Genomic DNA, 23,759 nt, shown 5'->3' with positions numbered 1-23,759 from the left:
GGTATTCATAGTTCTGGGGTTTAGGCATAGAATCTTGGGGGGCCAATTTTACAATTCTGCATTATATAGTTACCAACTAAGGCCAGATATGATATAGTATGTGCAATATTATGTTTTTGTAAGAAAAAAATGCAATAAAAAACCATGGGTTATATTTATTTTCTTCTTTATCCTTGATTTTTTTTTTTTTTACAATAAACACATATTGCTGGATAATATGAAGAGTTTACACAACACTCAAACCCATAAAACTTCACTGGCAAGATGGAACTCAAGGTATATTTTCCCACAGACAAAAATGTTTTGGGGTGACTAGAGTCCTGTGACATTCCACAAAAGATGTAATTCTAAAACTCCATGCTCCATGGATTATTTCTAGCAGGCACTAAATGCCAAGTTCTAATCAGGATGCCAAGAATAAACGACTCTTACTCCCTCATCCCCCAAACCCTAAGAGGCATCAGCGGGCAAGGGGGCTGGTGATCAGAAGCTATTAATATATGAAGAGACCATGCTCTGATGTCGCAAGAACACCTGTCTCAAGAAAGGAGGAGGCGGAGCCCCTTACAGCATGGCGGCACTGGCGCTGGCCTCGCTGCTGTTCAGCTGCTCAGCCGTGTCCCGACTCTGCAACTCCATGGACTGCAGCCCTCAAGGCTCCTCTGTCCATGGGACTTTCCAGGCAAGAACACTGGAGTGGGTTGCCATTTCCACCTCCAGAGGGTCTTCCCAACCCAGGGATCGAACCCAAGTCTCCTGTGTCTCCTGCATTGGCAGGTGGATTCTTTACCACTGAGCAACAAGAAAGTCCAGGAAAGCCCTGGACTTGTGTGCATGTGTGCAAAAGCGTGTGCACATTAGCAAATGAGGGAGTGTGTGCATGCAGGGCTGGGAGCTGCAGGTGATCTGCACTGACTTGGGCTATCTCTTCCCAAGAGGAGAAACGTCTGCTATGCAAATTCTTGTATGAGAATACGGGTTTTACTGAAAATAAGGAACCTGCAGAGGCATGAGAATTTATTTTATGACTTTCCACTCTGTAATTCTCTCTTCATCCCGGATGGGCCCTCCTGGAGCAGCCACTTCCGCCTCCCCCCAGCCACTGCACGCCCCATCCTCACTCACTGCACAGGCTTGCTTATTCTCTCTCTAGCTCATTTGGTTGGTTGGTTGGTTGGTTTGGTGGGGACTCTTTTCTCCATCCTCTCTTGGATCATTTTCTCCCTGATCTCCCTGCCCCCAAATGAGAAACAGCCTTTGATGTCCTTTGGTGATGAGTGGTTAAACACTACAAATCATGGTACATCTATCATGGAATAGCCCTCAGCAATCCAGAGGGAGGTTGGGTATCCATACACCCAACAACGTGGATGAATTTCCAGAGAGTTACGCTGAGCAAAAAAGACATCGGACCACAACCCCATTTATAAAATATTCTTGAAATGGTAAAATTATAAAAAGGGAACAGACCACTGGTTGCCAGGGTTGAGGGAGAGGAGGGAGTGGGTTATAAAAGGGCAGATTGAGAGATCCTTCTGGTGAAGGAAATAAAACATACCTTGACTGTGGTGATGGATACACAAACGCACTCATGGGATATAACTGAACAAACTGCATGCATGTGCACCTGTGTGTGCACACACACACCAATGAATATACATAAAAGTGCAGCGATGTCAGTATTCTGGCCGTGATATCTTACTATGGGTCGGCAAGATGTTACTTTTGGGGAAGCGGCATTAAGGGTACACAGGATTTCTCTGATTTATTTCCTACAACACATATGAGTTTCCAACTACCTCACAATGAAACTTTAATTGGGAAAAAAAAAGTGAAGGATAAAGAAAGATTTTTCTCAGGCAAACAAAAACAGAGGGCGTTCATTGCCAGGAGATGTACCCTGCAGGGGATGCTAAAGGGGGTTTTTCAGGCAGAAGGAAAGTGATGGAGGTCAGACACTTGGAGCTGCAAAAGGCAGAGACGAGAGTAGAAGGAGGAAGAAATGGAGCTAAAAGAACATCTTTCACTTTTCTTATTCTCTGTTGATCTAAATTCCTAGCTATGACTTTGCAGCTTTCTTCTTAGACTTTGAAGCTAATTCTTTGGGCCAGTGTCAAGCATGTTTCCTGAAAGCTTGCAGGCTTCAGGCAGACTCTGTGTTCTTAGGCCCATGGCAGGAAGACACAAGGGTCTCCCAAGCGTGCCGCAGCTTCTCCCAGGCATGATCCTCCTCCCTGAGGAACCATGACAGTATTATGGGAGGGGGCCCACTGAGCCCTCAGCACGTGGATGCTCTCCAAGGCCACTCGCAGCCTCAGTTCTGCCTTTTAGTGCTGTGTGACCTTCGGCAAGTCACTTAAGCTCTCTGGTTCCAGGTTTCATCGTTTCTGTGGTGGTTGTGCTGGACCTTCACTGCTTTGCAGGGGCTTTCTCCAGTTGCGGTGAGGCAGAGCTACTCTCCGTTGGCTGGCTTCTCCTTACGGTGACTTCTCATTGCAGAGCACAGCTCTAGGGCGCGTGGGCTCAGCAGTTGCGGTGTACAAGCTTAGTCGCTCTGCGGCAGGTGGAATCTTCCCAGACCAGGGACCAAACTCGTGTTGCCCGCACTGGAAGGTGGATTCTTATCCACTCTACCACTAAGGAAGTCCCAGATCTCATATTTAACAGTACTTTTCCGGGCAGTGGTGGCAGTTATAAGATATGGGATAGAGCCTGCCACATAGATGCTAAAACATGTTCCTCCCTTACTAAGATGTATATGACCGTTCCTCCTACTGGGTACACAGCTGGCACTCATGGAGGAGATCCCATTCCTTGACAAAATTCCCGTGTGAGGCTACAGTGCTTTGACCTCTCCTGAAAGCCTGTCCTTGGCAGGGAGGCAAACATAACTATCAGTTATCCCCAACATAACTTCTCAGTTGTCCTCAAAACTCAGGCTGGGGACTAGCTTCATGGGAGGCCCTGAAGTTTAAGGAAGCAGTTCTAGACCCAAACCACCTAAAGAAACAGCCACCCTGACACCTCCCTCCTCCCCAAACCTCTTGAGTAGAAGCCTTGTGCTACCTTCTCAAAGCTCCAAAACCTTGGCAGCTTGATTTTAATACAATTCTACAGTCCATTCTAGAGACCCAGCAGTCAGAATAGCATCTCTAAAATAAAAATCATTTTTCTAGGTTCCATATATATATATGTATGTATGTATATATGTATATATATATGGGTTAATATATGATATTTGTTTTTCTCTTTCTGACTTACTTCACTCTCTATGACAGGCTCTAGGTTCATCCATGCGTGCTCTGTCGCTAAGTCATGTCTGATCCACGTCTCTACAAATGACCCCCTTTTGCTTCTTTTTATGGCTAGAAAAATAGCACTGATGAACTCATTTGCAGTGCAGGAATACAGATGCAGACATAGAGAAAAGACGTGTGGACACAGAGAGGGCAGGGAAGGTGGGATGAATTGGGAGAGCAGTGCTGACATATATACATGACCAAGTGTAAAATGGAGAAGGAAACGGCAGCCCTCTCCAGTGTTCTTGCCTGGAGAACCCCATGGACAGAGGAGCCTGGCGGGCTACAGTCCACGGAGTTGCAGAACCGGCTATGACTGAGTGACTGACCCTGTAACGTGTGTGTGTACAGTAGCTAGCTGCGGGAAGCTGCTGTGTACCACAAGGAGTTCAGCCTGGGGCTCTGTGATGACCTAGGGGAAGAGGGTGGTGGGGTGGAAGGCTCAAGAGGGAGAGGATATATGTGTATTTATAGTGGATGCACTTCATTGTACAGCAGACACTATCACATTATCAAGTAATTATGCTGCTGTTCAATCACCAAGTTGTGTCCGACTCTTCACGACCGCATGGACTGCAGCATGCCAGGCTTCCCTGTCCCTCGCCGTCTCCCAGCGTTTGCCCAAGAAAGCAATTATACTCCAATTTAAAAAAATAAATTAATAAATAAAATGAAAATCAGGTTGTGTCAGGCTTCCACTCCCTAAATCCACACAGTGGCTTATGCTGTACTTGAAACAAGAGCTGCTCATCAGGAAGGCTTGTTCACAAAGCCCGAGACCTGACACAGCCTCCTCTCCCTCTGCTCCTCTGGGGGCTCACATCATTCCAGCCACCCTCACTTTCTCTCTGGCTTTCAAATCCACGAGTGCCTCAGGGCCTTTGCACTTGCTGACTCTCTGCTTGAACTGCTCTTTCCTTGACCTGAGCTTATCTCCAGTGTCAGCAGGCAGGTTTCCCTGACCTTTGTCTAAAACAGATGCCCTCCCTCCGCCGCAGCAGCCTTCTCTCCCCTCTCTGTTTGTCCCACGCACTCCCCACAATCTGAAAATGTCACATCATTTACATATTTACTTGATTTTTGGCAGGGGGAGGGGGGCTTCTAATTTTTGCCTGTTTCCTCCTTCAAGAACATCAGCTCTGTGGGACGAGGGACCGTGACCCTTTGGACCTAGTGTCCAGATGTGGGCCAGGCATGTGGTGTGGGTGGTTTCTAATACTGATTTGTAAGTGGAGAACTGTTCCTCCCCTCCTGGCACAAGTAACTCATGCCTGCATAGGCTCCTGATCCCTGGAGAACCATCAGTGGATCCCAAGCCATTCCCAGACCACACTCTGGGAAGCTTGCCCAAGGGAAATGAGCCCACGACCCCAGACAGTCATGTCTGGTGTTAGGGCCCAAAGACAAAGACTTTTCAGGCCAGGCTGGGGGGCCCAAGGCAAGAGATGCTGAGTAAGGGGGCACTGAACACGTCACCCCCACATGGGTCGCATGTGCAGTCAGGTAGCCAGGTTGTTTGGGATTAGGGAGCGCTGCCAATTCAGCTGCCACTAAGGCAAAGGGATTGTACCTGGGGAAGATTTATTTTTCCTGCTCCATATCTCATGTCACCCTCATGTCCCCTCCCCTTCTCCCGCTGGCTGAGCTGCACACCACTCCCTCCGTGGTCATGATACTTCAGCCAAGACCAGAGCGACTCCCCACGGCCCCCTGCTCCCCACCAATATGTACAGATGTCTGGGTATCCAAGGAGGAACATTTGTCAGGAGGCTCCAGGAGACAGATGACTATTCCATAAAGATCTCATTTTTGTTGGAGTCCATCCACGTCTCTATATTGTCATAAAAAGTCAATAGGAAACTTCCATTTAGAAAAAAAAAAAAAAAAAGAGGCACAATTAAAAAGAAATAGGGACAGCTCCAAGAGAGGTTGAAGATTAAAGACCGAGAGGCCCAGGGCAGGCAGGGGAATTTTATGAGCTACCAAAGAAAGAAAAACACACCACACAGAAAATGTGCCCAGCAGAAACTTGTCTTGGCAGCCTTAGCTGAGTCGAGCCGGCCAGTCTGGAGTGCTGATCTCTGCAGACCCTAGCGTGGGGGCAGGAGCTTGGGGTCTGCTCAGGGTGCAGCTGTGTGCCTGGCCTCTAGCTGGAGAGGGGCTCGACCCCCGAGAAACACTGCAGCTGCTGCAGTTGGGGGCCACTGAGGCATTAGACCTCTGAAACGGTAGAAACACGCCCACCTGGGAGCCACAGAGGTCAGCAGCCCGAAGCAGATTAAACGTTCGTAGGTTCAGAATCTAGGACTCTTCTGAGATGCTCTTGAATTAGCCCTCATGGAATTTTCCAGATTCCAAGAATATGGAGTTAGACTTCCTCAGGTTTGAGAGACTGAATATACAAATGGACAATGACCAGGCCAAATATAAAAACAGAACTCTGGGATTTCCCTGGTGGTCCAGTGGTTAGGACTCTGTGCTTCCACTGCAGGGGGCACAGGTTCGATCCCTGGTTGGGGAACTAAGATCCTGCATGCTGTGGGCATAGCCAAAAAATTTTTTTAATTAAATAAAAGCAGAATTCTGCCCCATAACCTATAGCAACCTGCTCAGGAAACCAAGCCCTTATTCACAGCCAACAGCCCAGGAAACCAGCCTGCTCTAAGTCAGACTCACAGGAACCCAGATTGCTGTTTTGCTTGACAATCCAGGAAGATAAACAGTCATTGCTGTAACCATCAAAATGGCCAGGACTTGATGAATCACTGACAGCTTCTCTAATTTTTGTCCCCACATCCAACTTAGGACCAACACGAGAAAGCCAGATAAAAGCCCTAATCAATTACACAGGATGTCCGGTCCTATGTAGCCTGCCTCCGGATCCAGTATGCCAACAGCCTCCAGATCCACTGTGCCAACAGCCTCCAGACCCACTGTGCCAACAGCCTCCAGATCCACTGTGCCAACAGCCTCCAGACCCACTGTGCCAACAGCCTCCAGACCCACTGTGCCAACAGCCTCCAGACCCACTGTGCCAACAGCCTCCAGATCCACTGTGCCAATAGCCTCCAGACCCACTGTGCCAACAGCCTCCAGACCCACTGTGCCAACAGCCTCCAGATCCACTGTGCCAACAGCCTCCAGATCTACTGTGCCAACAGCCTCCAGACCCACTGTGCCAACAGCCTCCAGATCCACTGTGCCAATAGCCTCCAGACCCACTGTGCCAACAGCCTCCAGACCCACTGTGCCAACAGCCTCCAGATCCACTGTGCCAACAGCCTCCAGATCTACTGTGCCAACAGCCTCCAGACCCACTGTGCCAACAGCCTCCAGATCCACTGTGCCAACAGCCTCCAGATCCACTGTGCCAATAGCCTCCAGACCCACTGTGCCAACAGCCTCCAGATCTACTGTGCCAACAGCCTCCAGATCCACTGTGCCAACAGCCTCCAGATCCACTGTGCCGACAGCCTCCAGACCCACTGTGCCAACAGCCTCCAGATCCACTGTGCCGACAGCCTCCAGACCCACTGTGCCAACAGCCTCCAGATCCACTGTGCCGACAGCCTCTGATCCCTTCTTACCCCTCCCTCACTATAAAGCTTTCCCATCCGCTTGCCTTTGAGTCTCTGCTACATGCAAGTGATGGTGGCTGACTCCCTTTCTCTAGCAAGCTCTGAATAAATTGGCTGATCTTCGAGTCTTCCCACAGGTTAAATGCCCCTCTCCCACCTTATCAGATCACTTCCAGACTCTGAGCCTCTGTCCGGGCATCTCAGTCATGAGTCAACGGCAGTGAGGTTGCCTCCATGGCTGGTCACAAAGGATTCATGAGGTCATTCATGTATGGCTCCTGGCAGGATACCTGGCATACAGTTACTGCTCAATGAATACTGACCATCATTTTTATTATGACGTCATTGCTAATCACCCTTCAAGAACCTTAGAGATGATCTCCTGGAACTGTTCTGATGACCAATCTGGGAAGAATGAAAGCTAAGTCAATAGAGATTCATTGGTTTCAAGCCTTAAGTTAAAGTGGAAGCTTGGAGCTTGGTGCAGCCAGGGAGCAGCCAGGGCTCTTTGGAGAGGAAGCTGATAGGACCTGGAAATTCGATATCTCCACTGAGGTGGGTGGAAGGAAGCCAAAGGGACTTCTATCTACAGGGCAGGATTTAATACTAGGCTCTTAACCAACTCTGTGGATTATGCAGGGATTATCAGGCCCATTTTACAGATAAAGAAACTGAGGCTCATAAGAGGTTAAGTGAATCTCTCAGTCACATGGGTACGTCTTGAATCCTAAGGTGCTTGGGATTAGAATAAGCCAGGGAGAGGGAGTCTTCCCATAGAGTGTGGAGACCACAGAATCAGAGGCAGTGCAGGACAGGGAGAGTGTCAGTAGGTCCCAGCAAGGGTCCTGGCAGAGAGAGCCCAGTGGCCCAGACAGACCAGGGCGACCAGACATGAGGAATGGGCTGCGGCTGCAATGGGTCAGCCTTGGTCTCTTGTGTGGGCTTCTGGGCAGGACTGGAGGGGACGGGGTGAGCTCCTGAGCAAACTCTCATGTCAAAGAGCCAAGCTCAAGGGAAGAGGCTAGAGGGGTTCAGGAACCAGACCAAAGGCAGAGGGTGGATTTTAGAACTTGGCTGCAAGGCCAGCCAATGACCTAGATGACGTTCAACTTACTAAACTGGCTCTTGAACTCCTCTGCACTAAGACAGGCCCTGCCCTGAGGTCCAAAACCTTGATGACCTGCAGGTGCAAACAGATGGCTGTGGCTGTGGGGAGCTGAGCAGGTGAGCCCAGAGGCCAACCTCACTCGAGTCTGTACACCCACACGCATTTACAGAGCTGCACCAATGGTGCTGATCAGTAAGCAGGGAAGACACGACAAATGAATGCCGTCCTAGAACCAGCCTGGAAGGATATGTAGGAAACTGGTAACGGGAGAAGAAAATCAACCTTGGGATCAGAGTTAGGGGGCTTTTGGTGCTTGAGGATTTTTACAATGTGTATATATTAACTTTCAAAAAATAATTATGACAAAAGACTACCCTCGTTAATGAGGATGAAAAAAATTATAGAGTTGAAAAGACAGTTGAGAGACCAAGAAAAGACGTTGAAAGACAGTACAGGGACCCAAACCACAGTCTAGGAGGTCCATCTGCTCTGTGTCTCAACACCCCTACCTGGGCATGCGGACAAGAATTGTGTGTCTTTGGCTCCAGCAAGAAAAGCCTGGATGAACAGCATGTACAGGCCAGGGCCAAGGGGGCAGGGGGTAGCTAGGCTTTCATCTTAATAAATGGAAAATTGGGACCCCTTTTAGCAATTAGAAATGTATAATAAACACAGAGAAAGGAAGCAAAATAATAATTGTAAAAACGATGATGGCTCACATTTATATAGTACTTTCTATATCAATTGTAAATGTGCATATGTGCTCAGTTGCTCGGTCATGTCTGACTCTTTGTGACCCCGCAGGCTGTAGCCCAGCAGATTCTTTATCCATGGGATTTTCCCAGAAACAATACTGGAGTGGGTTGCCATTTCCTTCAACATGGCAGGTCCCGTTTAAGAATTTCTTACATAACAGCTGGCACTCCCCTGATGGTCCAGTGGTGAAGACTTTGCACTTCCACTGCAGAGGGCATGGGTTTGCTCCCCAGTCAGGGAACTAAGATCCTCTATGCCAGGGGTGGGGGGGAGAATTTGTCATACATAATAGCTAATACAATCCTAATAATGATGAGATAGGTACTATTATTGTCATATTTTACAGATGGGGAAACTGAGGACCAGACAACTTAAGCAATTACCCAAGATCACACAGCCAGTATGTGTTGCAGCTGGGATTAAGCCAAGTATTCTGGCTTCAGGGCCCACACATATTTTTATATGTGTCCTGATAAAAGAAATTTTCACATATTGAAGCATGGGGAAGTCATTCTGCCTTATACATGAGTTAACCTGAATTTCATGCTATCATAGCCTGTTTGTGGCGTATCAAACATACATTGTATATATACTTTAATTATAAAAGAAAAAGGTTCATTGGCCAGAAGTAAAGGATGTCTATGTTAAAAATAAAGATCAAATCCTCTCCCTGCAATGCCCATGCTTGTCCTCCTTGGATGATATGACTCTCATCCCAGGTGCCAAGGCCATATTGACTCACTTTATACATGTTGATCTATTTTTTTAAAACCTTGACAGACTGTATCCATGACTCGTTTAATGTTCTTTGTTCTGACAATATATTAAACTGCTGAAAACCATGCTTCTCCCAAGCAGATCCTCTGAGAGGTTGTCTTCTGGGCTATAACAGTCCTCAGTTTGGCTCAAATAAAACTGTTTTTGATTCTGATTACAGATTGTTTATCGATTATTTCTGTCAACAGTCCAAAGCATTCAGCTTCTCAAATCCTTTTATTTGAAGAGCTCAGATGAAAGTAGGGGGAAAAAACACACAATTCACAGATCCAAATGGACTGGCCTGAAGTCTAAGAGGTCCCCTGGCCCTGTTTTCACCCCACATATAATTCCTTAAGAGACGGTCCGAGTGGATCTGAAGCCCCAGCAGGAATCGTCTACCTGGCTCAGAGGACTGCAGGGCCTGGATGGGGAACAGACCCCTTTCCCATCTTACCTGTGAATGCCCCACCCTCAGGCCTGGCATCCCACAACTGGAGAGGCCGCCGGCCTGGTCTGCCTCCAGCCTTGTTCTCTGGATAGACAAGCCAGGTCCCAGACTGAAAGGGAATGATTTGACTGAGTTCACCAGGTTCAAGGTGGAGAGGAGACAGGCTCCCAGGCCTCTCTTTGCTGGTGTCCTGGACCTTTCATCAAAGAGGACTGAACTCCAGCTTCCCTTGTGGTCCAGTGGTTACAAATCCGCCTTGCAATGCAAGGGACACCGGTTTTCTGATCTCTGGTCCAGGAAGATGCCACAGAGCAGCTACGGCCATGCGCCACCACTACTGAGCCTGTGCTTAGAGCCTGGGAGCCACAGCTACGGAAGCTGCAGGCCCTCGAGCCTGAGCGCCACCACTAGAGAAGCCACCGCAGCGGGAACCGGCACAGGCAACCAGAGGGCAGCCCTCGCTCCCGTAACTAGAGACAAGACCCAGCCAGTGCGGCCAAAAACAAGTTAAACAAACAAACAAAAGTTTTAAAAAGAGCAAACTGAACTTTTTTTTTTTTAAGTTCATCTAAGTCCTTTTAAATCCATAAGACTTTGACAAAGTCTCTGTGGCTTCATGATTGCTGCCTCCAATAGGGACACTGATTTTCCTGGAAAAAAGAAAGTGCTGAAATAGACCTAAGTTTAGCTGCAGAAAATACATACTAAGGAATATGTTCCAGTTGCCTGGATGTTGGAGGAATGACAAAAGGAAAAACAAGCTAAGTGTTTACACGACTCCAGTCATTTCCGGTGATTACGAAAGATGGGAAGTGTCTGCCTTTAGAAATCTAGGAAACAAGACTGAAGTGAATCCACACTCACAAAACCAAATCCAGTGTAAAAATGTAAGAAATGAACATTGCAGGGAGAAAAAAAAAAAAAGAAAACCTAGTAAGATACAATGGGTCTGCAGAAATCTGTTCACCTGGACGCCAGAGACATTTTCTTGCTTCTGAAAGTTAGTGACAAGGGAATCTTGGGCACTTCAAAGAACACGGCTGCCCATCCTACCACGAAAATGCTCCCAGGACAAGCTCTTCTCCCAGTTCACTGTTTTCTGTTTTTCTTTCTGAACCACAGTAGATAGAACACTTACTCCTTCACAGTTAAGATGCATGTCAGTGATAAGCACAAAGTCTGATGTTGGGTTTTGATCTCTGCACCCACAGTGGGAGTAATTCTGTGGAACTCAGGCAAGCTCTTTGATCTCTTCGTGTTGTTGCTGTTGTTTAGTCCCTAAGTCGTGTCCAACTCTTTGTGACCCCATGAAATGCAGCCCACCAGGCTCCTCCATCCATGGGATTTCCCAGGCAAGCGCACTGGAATGGGTTGCCATTCCCTTCTCCAGGGGATCTTCCTGACCCAAGGATCGAACTTGCATCTCTTGCATGGCAAGCAGATTCTTTACTGCTGAGCCACCATGGAAGCCCTTGATCTCTTTGGGCCTAAGTAAATAAAGATACTTAAGCCATAGCCAACAAAGTTATCCAGATAAACAGACACTCAAAGATGAAGTCTAAATTCATTGGCAGGTAATGCCCATCACTGCTCAAAGGGTCCAGAGCCGCCAGCAATCCCTTTGATTCGCTTTCTCCTCAAGGTTCCTATTTCATAAAAGGCACACTTCACTTATCAGTAATAATGCATTTTGCCTGTTTGAGTTGGCCAAAAACATAACTAAACTACCAAGCAGAAGTCCTGGTTGATTACTTCTGCAGAAAGTTATCAAAAGAAATCAATGTTTCCATGAAAAATAGGATGTCATTTTAACAAAAAGTGTTAGTTGCTCAGTCGTGTCCTACTCTGAGATCCCATGGACGATAGCCCGCCAGGCTCCTCTGTCCGTGGGATTTCCCAGGCAAGAATACTGGGTAGCCATTCCTTTCTCCAAGGGGATCTTCCCGACCCAGGGATCAAGCCTGGGTCTCCTGCATTGCAGGCAGACTCTTTGCTGTCTGAGCCACCAGGGAAAAGTTAACCAAAAGTAATGTCACTCAAAATGGATTAACTATATATTTCATATTTGGAAACAGTGTTTGTAACTTACAAAAATTGTCCTTCAGCTGTATACTATCTTCCGGAATCCTTTTGAAATCCAGGGACCTTGAACTTGGAATTACTGTATCTGGTGGTCTCTAAGATTCTAACATTCCATGATATTTAGTTTCAGATTTTCTGGATGCCAAGGGGGAGGATGGATATTAAGAACTCTCATCCACTACCAGTAAGAATATAATTTGGTACAATATTTGTGAAGTCCAATTTTGCAATAAATGTTAAAATCCTTAAATGGGTATAGAAGAAGTTCTACTTCCATTATATCATCCATCTAGTTATATTATCCATCATAATGGTGGATGGAGTAGCTCCTTCCTACTACACCAAACCTCCTGAAGATAACAAGTAACAACTCGAAACAAAAGATTTTAGAAAGGAAAGCTGTGAATGTGTTGGAGAGCAACCAGAAGCAGGCAGAAACCAAAGGGGACTTTGACCTTTGAAAAAAGGAACCACACAGGATGAGACCTATGTTTAGACAGTTTTCTGATGAGGGCAGTCCTCAGCCTGCCAGACAGAAAGCTGCAATCTTAACTGTTTGAAGTGTCAGAGGACAGAGTTCAGGGCTGTCAGAGTGGCCGAAAATCAAAGAGCTAGATCCTGAAAGAAGCTAAAAATTTTAAAAACTGAACAGAGATTTCAAATGCTGAGAGAGACAAGAATGTGGAGTTTGAATCTTGCCAACTTTTCCAGGAGAGATTTCATAAACACCTTGAACATTTTATTGATATCCAGAGAAAAAGGAGGGGAGACAATCAAAGATTATGTCCCAAGACAGAAGATATTTCCCTCATATTAAGCGAACTATCCAAAACAGACCCATTTTAAAGAGTAAAAATCAACCAACACAATACTGTAAAGCAGTTATCCTTCAATTAAAAAAAAAGTCAAAATCAAGCTTCCATAACTTCAAGTTGATATGCCATAATTTCCTGCCTGCTATCGTCAAAGACAGACAAAAGATACAGAATCTCTAAACCCACCGTTCACAAAAAAATACAATAAAAAATTTCTGGATATGCAAAGAAACAGAAAAATGTGACACATACTCAAGAAAAAAAATCAAGCAATAGAAACAGAACTCTAAGGAAACCTAGATGTTGGAATCAGCAGATAAGAAATTTATAGTAGCTATTCTAAATATATTTGAGGAATTAAAGGAAAACACTGCCATGATGGGCTTCCCAGGTGGCTCAGTGCTTAAAAAAAAAAAAAAAAATTGTCAATGCAGGAGACTCAGGTTCGATCCCTGGGTTGGGAAGATCCCCTGAAGAAGGAAATGACAACCCACTTCAGTATTCTTGCCTGGGACAGGGGAGCCTGGCGGGCTACAGTCAGTGGGGTCACAGAGTCAGACATAACTTAGTGACTGAATGACAACAACGCTGCCATAAACAGGTAGAGAATCTCAGCAGAGCCATGGAAACAATGCTTTAAAAAGAATCAGATGGAAGTTCCAGAACTGACAAGGCTCAGAACTGAAAAATTCAGTGGATACCTCTAACAGAAAAATCTAGAAGACAGGCCGATACAAATAAGCCAATCTTTCTTTAAGCTGCCTTCAAAAAGATTATGCCATTCAGTGTATAAAGGCATAGGAACCGAGCAATGTGATCTATGATAAATCTAAAGCAAAAAGAGCTCTTTTAGAAAGAAATTGAGCACTCCCCTGGCAGTCCCGTGTTTAAGACACTGAACTCCTAAGACAGGGGTCACGGGTTCAATCCCTGGTTGGGGAACTAAGATCCCACATGCTGCCCGGCATGGCTATGAAATAGAAGTGTGTGGTCAAAAAGCATTCTCTCATGGTTTAATTGATGATATCTTTACTCAAATAAGCCAGTCTTAAAAACACAAAACGAAACAAAGTTTTTAAAATGAAAGAGCTTCAGTAACATTTGGTACAATATCAAGCATTCTAATATAAGTGTAATTGGAATCTCAGAGAGGAAGAGAGGGAAAATGAGCAGGAAAAGCATTTGAAAAATATGGCTGAAAATGTCCTAAACCTGATGGAAAACACTAACTTCTAAACTCAAGAATCTTAATAAACTCCAGGGAAGATAAACATACACACTCACCACAGAAAGGTATGTCATAGTCACATTGCTGAAAAATAAAAAGTCTTAACCAGCCAGAGAAGAAAATGACACAGATACAAAAGACCAATGACAGGAATCACATCTGAGGTTTTATCAGAAGCAAAGAAGCAAGAGATCATGGGATGATAAGATAATGAAATGATTGGCACTAAAGTACTACATCCAGTAAGATACATTCTTCAAAAAATTCAGGAAACAGACATTTTTAGCTAGCTGAAGCTGAGCAACTTCTTCATCAGGAAATGTGAAAGGAAGTTATTCAGATTGATGAGAAATGACACCAGGAGGAAACCTGGGTCTTCAACATGAGGAAAAGATACCAAAAATGGTAAATATGTGAGCAAAATAAAAGACTACCATTTTGTCCTTCTGCAATTTATTTTAGAGACAGCCAGTAACTGCTTTTGCCATGATATCATACAGCATGAATCTCTGACCAATTGGAATTAGACCTTATCAACAAGTATCTAGAAAAATATTCAAATAAAAATTAAGCAACACATATTTAGGCTTTACCATTTATACCTTAAAAGTAAAATCCTGAAGCTATGAAACCCGTGGAAGATGTTTGCAGTCTTGGGGCAGACAAAGACTTCTGAGTGTGACAGGGCACACAGGTCCACTCTGGCACCCGGATTGTGTCTTGGAAAAGGAAAAGTGGAAAAGAAACCCTGGGCAGTGTCAAAACCTTAGATCTCACTGTCTAAGTTTTACAGTTCGCTTTTACTAACTGAGGACTCTTCAGGTAGTCAAATGAAATATTAGGTTGCTACCAGTAGGAAAAGGGCTTGGAGTTCAAGATGAACTTAGATATTTAAAAAAACGAAAGTTAATTTTTTTTTTTGCCCTTCTGACATGCAATTGAGTTATTTGTGCATTTCTAGAAGATTAAAGTGTGAGGAGTGGCCCATGGAGAAGCAGCCTTAGAGAAGAAAGAAGAGGAAACAGTGGCTGGAAACCTCAAGGACTCCAAATCTAGATTCCAGGGTCCCTTTACACTACGGTGTAGCCCCGGTAATAAGACGTACCGCACTAAGCTTCATTGAGCTGTCCTGGCTCAAAGCAAGCTGCTCTCCCTTTGGAATTCAAATAGAAGCCCCGTGCAGTTTTACCTCTAGAGAAAGGATATTTTCTTATATATATGGCTTTCCTACTGGCTCAGACAGTAAAGAATCTGCCTGCAATTCGGAAGACCTGGGTTCAATCCCTGGGTTGGAAAGATCCCCTGGAGGAAGGCAAGGCAACCCAACTGAGCGAACTAAGCACAGCACACACACACACACGTGTGTGTGTGTGTGTGTGTGTATGTTTATATATATATATATATAAATTTTATATTTAACTTTGAAAGTGAAAGTCGCTCAGTCGTGCTCAACTCTGACTCTATGGACTATACAGTCCCTGGAATTCTCCAAGCCAGAATATTGGAGTGGGTAGCCTTTCCCTTCTCCAGAGGATCTTCCCAACCCAGGAATTGAATCGGGTCTCCTGCATTGCAGGTAGATTCTTTACCAACTGAGCTATCAGGGAAACCTCATATTTCAGTTTATATGTATTTAATGTATAAATTTATGTATTGTGTCCATGCTAAGTTGCTTGAATATACATAGAATGTCAATGTCATTATACATATGGTATAAATTTTATACAATAAATTATATGTATTACATATATTTAATATATAATTGTATTTATTATATAAATATATTTTAATATGTAAATTCTATATTTATAAATATATATTTAATACAGGAATTATTTATAAATGCATATTTAATATATAAACTATATATATACATGTATTTAATTGAAGTATAGTTGATTTACAATGTATATCAATCTCTCCTGTACAGTCGAGTGACACAGTTAAATACATAGACACTTTTTCATGTTCTTTTCCATTAAGGTTTATCACAGGCTGTTGAATACCCTGTATGTTTATCCATCCTATGTGTAACCGTTTATATCTGCTAATCCCATGTTCCCAGTCCTTCCCCAAGAAAGGATATTTTCTACACTGACTCAGTACCAACTCTGAGAAACTTGTCTGCATTTTTTTGAATATTAAAATTAATTGTCAGTAATAAATGAAACTCTTATCAGTCCCGTGGGATCCTAAAGGCTTTGAAGCATTCACCATCCACAGAGCCTGGAAAAGCTCTGGCTTCTGCTCCAGGAGGGGATGATAAGGTCATTGCTGTCCCTATTCTCACCACCCACCCTGAGCACAACCAGCGGGCGGCCGGGACATTCCGGCGGCCCCAGGGGACCGAGGCTCTTTCATCACTAGAAAATTCTAGAGATAGGTTGGAACCTGAGTGACCAGCCGTCCTGGCTGCCCTGTGACTATCCCTGCTTCAGCTTTCAGAGGCCATATCTCAGGAGGTTTCTCAGTCATCCCGCCAGCAGGTCAAGAGCTGTCGGTTGGAGGCTGTGCCCTCTCCCCAGGGCAGCTGCTTCCTGTCCGAGAGCCTCTGTTCAAAAGGCCTCTAGGTATGGATGTCCCCCACCACCCCCGGCCTGCTTCGGCCTTTTCTCCTGGCTTTGAGTTCTGTTCGAAGTCATCCACCCCATCCCATGCCTCCTTGGATCTCAGCTACAGTCACTCTGTCTGGGCCCTTCTGGGTACCTCCAGCCCAAGAACACAAGACTAGTTTCCCAGAAGACCCATAATTAAGAGTTACTAACAACTATAAGTTATATGTAAATTTCACAGCTAACCATTCTGATGACAAAGAACATTTACTTGTTGCTGTTGTTGTCTTTAGATCAATGTCATTCAAAACGCTTTAAAACTGTACAGCACCAGCATTCACTGCCCGCTTCTGGGCCCTCTTACCTTCCAGTAAAAGCCCGAGCCGGGGATTCGCGTTTCTGCTTTGCTTCCGGTCCATGGGAGCCCTAAAGAGGTAAAACAGAGAGACAGAACAAAAAGGACATGAGCAATGTTCGCTGATCTCCAGCTGAGTTTGGGGGCTCACTGCTGAAGCTGTACCTGTAGCTTTAAGTGGCACGGCAGTCCACTGGAAAGAAGGCTGGTTTGGACTGCAACAAGCTTCATTTACTCATTCATTCAACAAATATGCATTGCATGTCAAAGTGCTTTAGAGATTAAACTAAACAAAAACCCGGCCAGCATTCATTAAGGTCCTGGTCTGTTGTGACTAACCCTTGTGCCCACTTCTGTATCTTCTGCGTCCTTCACACAGCAGGGTATGTGGGAGTCCAGTGAGCAAATTCAAGGCTGGAGGAGAAGCAAACGCCTTTCTTTGACCATCATGGGGGACCCTGCCTGGGTCTGAAAATTAAACTGACAAAGATTTAACAGGAGAAAAGCATACACATTTATTCAGGATGCACATTTTACATGATCTGGAAGCCAACATAAGGAAATGAAGACCCAAAGCAAAAGTTAGACCTGAGTATTTTGTGCTGGGTTTGATGAGGATGCCCAGGTGTGGAGTATATGACAGGTGAAGGAACAGACGTGAGTATAATCAACTGGGGGAAACTGAGCAAGGCCTGTTTGTTAGGATTCTTCTCTTTATCTTCAGAGATAAGGATGATCTTCCAGGTAAAGGGAGGGTGTCTCTCACAGGAGGATTTTACGATCTGTCTCAGCGAAGAAGTGCAAGTGGAGATAGAAAAGTGCAGCTGCTGTTTTCTCAAGTCCCTTCAGTTTAAAATACTTGATACGCCCAGCTACCATGTGTTTTTGGGTAGTATATTCTGAACCTCATCATGGCTCTGGCAATAATGATGTCATCTTATATAATCAAAGAGCCTATTGTTGGACAATAGGGCACTAGGGGCAAAAATGAGTCAAACCCATGCCACCCTTCATCACCACCCCTCCCCCAATGCACGTCCAGCACGCCCTTCACTGATCAGCAGCCACAGCCTTGACGCCAGGACCAGGTTTCCCAGATACATCAAGACATCCATAAGATGGCACTAAAATGAATCTTCAAGTCCTCCATTTATTCAACACAGTCGACAATCCTTGTGGGTCTCCCTGGTGGCTCAGTGGTAAAGAATCCACTTGCCAATGCAGGAGACATGGGTTTGATCCCTGGATCAGGAAGATTCCCTGGAGAAGGAAATGGCAACCCATTCCTGTATTCTTGCCTGGGAAATCCCATGGACAGAGGAGCCTGGCAGGCTTCAGTCCTTGGGGAGGCAAAGAATCAGACATGACTTAGCAACAAAGACAATCCTTGTCTCACAGGTTTTGGGCGCCAGTCACAGAATCTGCATCTGTGAGCTCCATCACAAAGGGCCCGTATGCTAAGAGATTGGAGGTTCCGTGAATCATGGGGAAAGCTGAGTCACTGGGTTTGGGAATGGGCAGGGGAGAGAACAGGAATGGCAAAAATAGGCCTGAGGCAGGAGTAATGTGGTCCAGAAGGGCACTACTGAGTTGAATAAGGTAAGCCTCAAAGTCTCAGACAGCAGCATCCCAACGACAGAGCTTGGTGGCATATCCCCCACCCCCACCCCCCAGCAAACCCCCAGGCTGTACGGAGAGAGGAGGCATTCAGAGTCACTCCCTCCCCAAGATGCCACACAGTGGAAGGAAGGGGCACGGCCCCAGAGGAAACTGGCTGGAGCAGACACAGGTAGCCCTGATACACTGCAGCTCTCTTGACAAGGCTTCGTTGCCTCTGTAACCGGGCTTCTCCAAGTACCGCTCAGGGGTACAGGCAGCCTCTAGAGGCTAGAACAGTCAAGGAAGCTGAATCTCTGTGTGTGCGTGCGCACTCAGTCGTGTCTGACTCTTTGTGACCCTATGGACTGTAGCCCTCCAGGCTCCTCTGTCCATGGGATTCTCCAGGCATGAACACTGGAGCAAGTTGCCATTTCCTTCTCCAGGGCATCTTCCTGACACAGAGATTGAACTCGTATCGCTTGCATCTCCCGCACTGACAGGCAGGTTCTTTACCAGCTGAGCCATCTGGGAAGCCCTGTATCTCTAAAGCTTCCAAAAAAGAATGAGGGTTTGCCTTGAGCCCAGTGAGGTGGATTTGGGGTGCCTGGCCTCCAACACTGTCAGAGAATACATTTGTGTTGTTTTAAGTCATCCAGGCTGTTTACACCAGCCAGAGGAAACGAAAACATCTTACATGACAAGCAGGAAGATAGAGAGGGACCAAGGGGCTCACCGGTCACATCCTAGGACTCCAGATCTTGCCTTCTGCGGGGTAGCATCCTCCTAGAGTCCCAACCCAGGACAAGTCCCTAGGAGGGAGGGTGCCTTGGGGCTCAGCAGAGCCCTGAGAAAAGCAGTAGTCCTTCCTCAGCTCCAAGAGGGCTGCTCACCAACCCTCAGCCTTAAGCATACGGGGCATTACTGTTCTGTATCCACTGAGGCACCTGCCAGGGCACCAAATGGACACGGTCTAAGAGCTCTCGGGGCTGATCCAGGTGTCTCCACGGTCTCCATGAGTCTGAACTGTCACATCCATCGTATGAACAAGTGCATACTGGAAACATCCAGATCAGAGTAGGAGTTGCTGCAGACTCAGAAGGCAGAGGATGGTGAGGGTCCTCAGAGCAGCTGCTGTTACGCAAGGCATTTTGATCACCACGCATCAGGCATGCTGGCTTTCATCGATAGCCTCTGAAAGATGCACACACAAGCGCAGGTGGGAACGAAACGTTTTCTGCTGCTCATTTCATCCCAGCCTCAGCCCAAATGGATTTATATCTCGAAATTTCTTAGCACAATGGGGTGTGAAGCAGGGGGAGGGAGATGCTCTAGCCACACTGTGGGGAAGGGTAATTTGGTCCACGCTCCTGTTTATGGGAATGGTTTTCTACTAACACAGAAAAAAACAAAACTTCTGAAATAAAGGAGGACTGCAATTGTTTGTTTCCTTTTGCTTTTTTGGCTACAACAGTAAAAACTGTCCTTCAAAATAGTCCCCAAAGACATCAGAGCTGGACAATGACGAATGGGGAACAGATGTTTCTGGGCTGTCAGAATGGCAGCTTCCTCCTCGACACGTGGGCTCTGGGATACAGGGAATGGGTCACTGTCTGGCCCTGGAGGCCAGACAGACCAGGCCTGGCAGGCCAGGGCTCAGGTTCCAAGGGTGAGCGGGACGGCGGGCCAGCCTTCCCCTGTCAAGTTGGGCAACTCGGGGCTTTTAACTGCCTTGGGGATGAGGGTGTGCGCCTTAAATGAGGAACTAGGACTGGCCTGACTTCCCAGCAGGCGTACAGCTCAGTTTACAAAGATCTGGTTCCCCAAGGCCTGGGAGGCAGGGGCCGGAGGAGGATCTGCTTTTCTCAGGACCTGGGAGCTAGTGCTGCAATTCTGCGCCACCCACTTTCCCACATCACTTCACTTGCCCACTTCCCTCTCCCCAGAAACCCCACACGGCCAGCGCTTGGGGATGGCAGACGGGAGTGGAGCCGGGCTAATGGCCAGGCAGCCTGTTGCTCTCAGAGGTCCCCCACCCCATCCAGTCTCTGGTCTCCAGTGGCAGCAGCCTCCCAACAGGTCACCCCACGGTTCTCCTCCAATGACCTCAGTACTTGCTCCGTGGGCTTCTGCTGTCAGTGTCCACAGGGTGTTCAAAGGCCCTGAGGGGCTGGAGGGTCCAAAAGAATGCAGTGGAGTGGCCATAACCACGCCAACTCCCGGGGCATCTGGTACTGGACACATGGGGGCCCTGCTACATGCCCTAAGGCTCCCCACACTCAGAGCTCCTCCCCCGCCCAGCAGGAAGCAGAAGCAGGGGTTGAGGTCACCCCACATCCTTCTTTCCCACCACACTCACAACATCACGTGCGTCGCACGCCATGGCCGAACTTCCACTCCTGTTAGGAACCTCCCGTGTGGCAGGTTTTAGATGCCACGGGTTAGGTTGGAGGCAGCGTCTGGAGTCCAGCTCCTCGGGTTCAAACCCCAGGTCCAGACTCATCATCCTCCTCGGGCCTGCGCATTTCATACCCTCTGGGTGCCTCAGTTTCCCCATCCTTAAACGGTGAGTTTAATACTTTCCAGGGGAGCTGCTTATGACTATTAAATGTCAAGTACCGCCGCTGGCCTGATACGCGGGGGCACTACTTATAAGAGGCCCAGAAAGTGAGCACCTGGCCTCACGGATAGACCCAGGTGGTCGTGCGGCCTGTCTGACCATGGACCACCCTCGTCCGCTTTCAGTGAGTTCGCAGTGCGCAGGCGTGGGTCCTGCGGGCCATGCGCTGCGCGTGCGCACCGGCTGAAGCCGGGAGCGCTGCCGGGAACAGCGTCAAGGCACGGAGGATGCGGAGCAGCGGGCAGGGGGATGAGGGGGCAGCTGGAGCCCAGTTCACTCTTGCAAAGCACTTCCTGAACTGCACATTCAGTTACCACAAAATGAGTCAAGGTCCCTTTCAAGTGGCTTATTGAGCTTCCCTCTGATCTGGTACAGCCTCCCCAGGATGGACGGGCCACAGGCTTTCTTGGTGAGCTGTCAGGCCCCGCTCGGGAACCCCTCAACTGGGCACCAATGCCAGGCTCTGCACAGGCACTGCTTCACTTCTGCCCTACATCAAACCCACAGTCTGGCCTGGTTCCCATTTTACAGATGAGGAAACTGAGGCTCAGAGAGGTTGGGTGAGCGGCCTGGGATCACACAGTCAGTCAGGGTCAGGGCTGGGATTTGATCTTATGCTTGTCTGGCTCTTACCTGCTAGCTCTTTCACCTGGCTCAGTGCAGTGAGCCAAGGCCATGTTCACCTTACCTGCCTGGGTCAGATAGAGGTCCGGAAACTCTCATTGGTAAAATGGAGACATTTGGGAGGTGAGACTGTGGAAATGGAAGGCTTAACCCCCTTTTCTCACTTCCCAGGAGGAAACAGGGGACTGTACTTTCTTGGCAGGAAATACTAGGGCCTCACTGATGGGGTGGTATCTCCTGTGGACAGATTTCTCATAAGAAGGGAGTCAGTTTGCCTATAAAATCTCTGGGGAAATGCCCTATGGGTCAAGTAGTTAGAATTCTGAACCTCTACTGCAGGGGGCCTGGGTTTGATTCCTGGTCGAAGAACTAAGATCCCACAAGCTGCCTGGTGTGACCAAAAAAAGTCTCCCCTGAAACACCAAGGTTCCATGGTTGAGGGAGACAGCCACAAAAGCTTTCTCTGAAACCTGTCTTCAGGACCAGGCACCTGCCTGGGTGGAGGGGGAGCCTCAGCTGTGAAAACCCTTCATCCTGGGGCGGGGAGTGCTGAGGGAAGGAGGATGGGCCCCAAGCCCGGTGTAGGTCCCGCCCCAGGGAGAGGTCCTTTTGGGTCTCTGGGAAAGAGGGAGGGCTTCTCAGTGGTACTCAGGGAAATAAGAGAGAAAAAAGGAAGCAGGTGCATTTGAAACACAAAGCCAGCCTGTGGAAAACCCATGCCAGCCAAGAGGGTCTGAATTGTGCTGCAGCTGATTTGGTTGTTTGTTTTCGCTTTTGTCCTTGTTTTGATTCAGTTTAGGAGTTTTCTTAGTAATCATCAGTAGGAAAGTCAGGTGGCCACCCAAATGAAAAAAGAGAGAGAGAGAGAGAGAGAGAAAGAAACAAAACTGGGTGATAACAACAGATAACAAATCTAAGGACATTTTCATGGAACTCGCCCATCTTTTTGAGATGGAAATGAGTCTGAGCCTAAAGTCACATTTTTTCTCCTGATTCCCTTTGTCTTTTTTAAAAAGCAACTTTTACTTACAGAAATAATTCACAGTACCCTTGTAACACATACGCACTATAAATGAGGCTCAGGAGCCCCTTGACCACTGCCCTGTGGACAGGACCTCCCAGCTGCCCACTGCACCCCGAGTTCTGGAGGGCTCTGTGGGCTGGGTGAGGCCTTGGAGTCCTCTCTTTAGTTACTGCTTCGTTTTTAGGAGTAGGCTCAAAGCTGGTGACTAACACACATGCTTAAAGAAGCATGGTTTTCTCTCTTTGCTTTGGAGATATCTGTATTCATAAAGCATGTTTTAAAAATATTGTCATTCATTAAGGACTCTTAAACTGACCACTATACTTCACATCTGGCAGTTAACATGAATCAAGGATTGAAATGGGAGCAAACATCAAATAAATTACTTAAACATGAAAAAAAAAGCATGTTCTGTAAGTCAAATTGCAAAGTTTGCCACAATGCCTCGCTCCTCAGAAGGCCCTAGAAAGGTCTGAATTGCCCATAAACTCTTCCTCCAAACAGTACCTAAGCCTTCTTTTTGAAGCTGTTTCACATACCCCACCCCCCACCTCCCATTCTCCAAGCCTGGACTGGCCACCTTTCTCATATCTATTTCAGAGATCCTTGGGTCGATAAGATCCCCTGGAGGAGGAAATGGCAACCCACTCTAGTATTCATGCTTGGAACATCTCGTGGACAGAGGAACCTGGCAGGCTACAATCCATGGGGTCACAAAGAATTGGACACGACCAAAGCAGCTGAGCATGCATGCATACACCAAAATTATCTCAGAGCTAAGAGTCTTGCCCCAAACTACCCTCCCTTGTTGCTTTCTCCAGAATAGCAGCAACTCCTGACCTCAGCTCCTATCTTCTCACTGAGATTTCAGGAAATGATGACCTCCTGGGCACGAATGTCCCGTATGCAGACTCC

The 23,759-nt window shown here is 46.9% G+C and overlaps 1 long non-coding RNA gene and 1 other non-coding gene across 9 annotated transcripts in view; one reads left to right on the top strand and one right to left on the bottom strand.

The window, feature by feature from the left end:
* The window catches only part of LOC109565700 (uncharacterized), a 222,365-nt gene that overhangs the window by 117,144 nt on the left and 81,462 nt on the right, over positions 1 to 23,759 (bottom strand). For all 8 annotated transcript variants that reach the window (XR_011569181.1, XR_011569183.1, XR_011569182.1 and 5 more), the window contains exon 3: positions 16,990 to 17,051. This is a non-coding gene — a long non-coding RNA (uncharacterized lncRNA). The remainder of the gene's footprint in view (positions 1 to 16,989; positions 17,052 to 23,759) is intronic.
* Positions 5,748 to 5,820, top strand: TRNAG-UCC (transfer RNA glycine (anticodon UCC)). Its single transcript has one exon. It is a non-coding gene; the product is annotated as a tRNA-Gly (tRNA).

Source organism: Bos indicus, chromosome 11, assembly GCF_029378745.1.
Source record: "Bos indicus isolate NIAB-ARS_2022 breed Sahiwal x Tharparkar chromosome 11, NIAB-ARS_B.indTharparkar_mat_pri_1.0, whole genome shotgun sequence".
NCBI lineage: Eukaryota > Metazoa > Chordata > Mammalia > Artiodactyla > Bovidae > Bos > Bos indicus.
Note: the sequence above shows the minus strand (reverse complement) of the source record. Positions and strands in the feature narration are given on the sequence as shown.